Raw genomic sequence first — 3,302 nt, forward strand, 5'->3', positions numbered from 1 at the left:
CCTGCGCTTTCTGGTACTTCATCCAGAGTTCTTCAGGTTTGCTGGGTAATAACAATGTGGGGGGGGTACAAAGAAATGTTTGGTTTGGGGGTTTTACACATTTGCTACCCGGAAACGGTCAGAAAGCTGACGAAGATGATGGAAATCCCTCATTACTATCCACAAGTCGGTGGAAATCTACTAAATATACGACAGAAAACTGCAAATGATCAGTCAATATAGACTTGTAGGATGACTGTATGCAAAGGAGCCTGAGGGGCTCCATGTTCAATAGGTGTTAATGGAGCTTGGGGCCCCTCAGACTCATTTGCATACAGTCCTTTATCCTGGTGGTAGATGTCCTTTAAGGAATTCCACTTGCTTTGTGGAAAAACAGGTTGAAAAGTCCGCGATAACGTAACAGTCCGCAATAACGTAACAGTCCGCAATAACGTAACAGTCCGCAATAACGTAACAGTCCGCAATAACGTAACAGTCCGCAATAACGTAACAGTCCGCAATAACGTAACAGTCCGCAATAACAATAGGAAAGGTTATCTGGTATTCAGCTTGTGTAGTGTGTGCCTACGCAGGGTGAATATTGGTTGAAGCCTCCTTAGCCCCGGTCTCTGCCCTCCGTTATCTTTTGTGACCGTAAGAACTATAGTCTTAGTGGGTGCAGGAATAGAATAGAGTTGAAACATTCAGTCAGTGCCTGTATTCAGTCTATATAGTGTGTGTCTATGCAGGCTGAATACAGGTAACAGCCTTCTTAGCCCTTGACTTCACTCTCCATTCTCTCTGCAAATTCAGACAGTGAGAACTATAGTCTAAGGCTACATTCACACGAACGTATGGGGGACGTATATACGGCCGACGTATATACGGCCGATATACGTCCCCCATACACTCCTATGAGCGCACAGCACCCTACGGGAGCGGTACGGTGCAGCACACGTGCGGCACCGTACCGTTCCGTACCCGGGAAAAAGATAGGACATGTCCTATCTTTTCCCGTAATACGGGGCCGTGCGCTATAGGTTGCTATGGAGAGGGGCGGGGGTGAGCTGCGCTCACCTCCTCCTCCTCTCCCCGTACACTGCCGTTGCCCGCTACGGTACGGTACGGGCGGGCAACGGCAGTGTGAATGTAGCCTAAGTACTTACAGGAAGGTTGGGATAGGGTTTAAAAAATGCAGGAACATGACTGTCTGTACTGAGCTTGTGTAGTGTGTTTCTATGCAGGATTATTACTGTTTACACCTTCTTAGCCACTACGTGTTTTATCCTTTTGTAGCCTTCTTTTAGTTCATTCATATAACACGTTATCTCCTAGTCCAATCTCCACTAGTAGGACATGAGTACAGGCGGTCCCCTACTTAAGGACACCCGACTTACAGACAACCCATAGTTACAGACGGACCCCTCTGCCCACTGTGACCTCTGGTGAAGCTCTCTGGATGCTTTACTATAGTCCCAGACTGCAATGATCAGCTGTAAGATGTCTGTAATGAAGCTTTATTGATAATTCTTGGTCCAATTACACCAAAAATTTTGAAACTTCAATTGTCACTGGGACAAAAGAAAAAAATTGTCTAGAACTTCCATTATAAAATATACAGTTTCGACTTACATACAAATTCAACTTAAGAACAAACCTCCAGACCCTATCTTGTATGTAACCCGGGGACTGCCTGTAGAGAGATACAGGAAGAACTAAAAGCAGAAAGAAGGTAGGTTAGAGGCTCAGGGATAAGGAGGCTATTACCTATATTCAGCCTGCATATACAAGCACTATACAGTGTGGATACAGGCAGTCGCCAGTATGGAGCCTGCATATACAAGCACTATACAGTGTGGATACAGGCAGTCGCCAGTATGGAGCCTGCATATACAAGCACTATACAGTGTGGATACAGGCAGTCGCCCGTATGGAGCCTGCATATACAAGCACTATACAGTGTGGATACAGGCAGTCGCCCGTATGGAGCCTGCATATACAAGCACTATACAGTGTGGATACAGGCAGTCGCCAGTATGGAGCCTGCATATACAAGCACTATACAGTGTGGATACAGGCAGTCGCCCGTATGGAGCCTGCATATACAAGCACTATACAGTGTGGATACAGGCAGTCGCCCGTATGCAGCCTGCATATACAAGCACTATACAGTGTGGATAGAGGCAGTCACCCGTATTCAGCCTGCATATACAAGCACTATACAGTGTGGATACAGGCAGTCGCCCGTATGCAGCCTGCATATACAAGCACTATACAGTGTGGATACAGGCAGTCACCCGTATGGAGCCTGCATATACAAGCGCTATACAGTGTGGATACAGGCAGTCGCCCGTATGGAGCCTGCATATACAAGCGCTATACAGTGTGGATACAGGCAGTCGCCCGTATGGAGCCTGCATATACAAGCACTATACAGTGTGGATACAGGCAGTCGCCCGTATGCAGCCTGCATATACAAGCACTATACAGTGTGGATACAGGCAGTCGCCCGTATGGAGCCTGCATATACAAGCGCTATACAGTGTGGATACAGGCAGTCGCCCGTATGGAGCCTGCATATACAAGCGCTATACAGTGTGGATACAGGCAGTCCCCCGTATTCAGCCTGCATATACAAGCACTATACAGTGTGGATACAGGCAGTCGCCCGTATGCAGCCTGCATATACAAGCACTATACAGTGTGGATACAGGCAGTTGCCCGTATGCAGCCTGCATATACAAACATTATACAGTGTGGATACAGGCAGTCGCCCGTATGAAGCCTGCATATACAAGCACTATACAGTGTGGACACAGGCAGTTGCCCGTATGGAGCCTGCATATACAAGCACTATACAGTGTGGATACAGGCAGTCACCCGTATTCAGCCTGCATATACATGCACTATACAGTGTGGATACAGGCAGTCACCCGTATTCAGCCTGCATATACATGCACTATACAGTGTGGACACAGGCAGTTGCCCGTATGGAGCCTGCATATACAAGCACTATACAGTGTGGATACAGGCAGTCACCCGTATTCAGCCTGCATATACATGCACTATACAGTGTGGATACAGGCAGTCGCCCGTATGCAGCCTGCATATACAAGCACTATACAGTGTGGATACAGGCAGTCGCCCGTATGGAGCCTGCATATACAAGCACTATACAGTGTGGATACAGGCAGTCGCCCTTATTCAGCCTGCATATACAAGCACTATACAGTGTGGATACAGGCAGTCGCCCGTATGGAGCCTGCATATACAAGCACTATACAGTGTGGATACAGGCAGTCGCCCGTATTCAGCCTGCATAT

Source organism: Engystomops pustulosus, chromosome 4 (assembly GCF_040894005.1).
Source record: "Engystomops pustulosus chromosome 4, aEngPut4.maternal, whole genome shotgun sequence".
Lineage (NCBI taxonomy): Eukaryota > Metazoa > Chordata > Amphibia > Anura > Leptodactylidae > Engystomops > Engystomops pustulosus.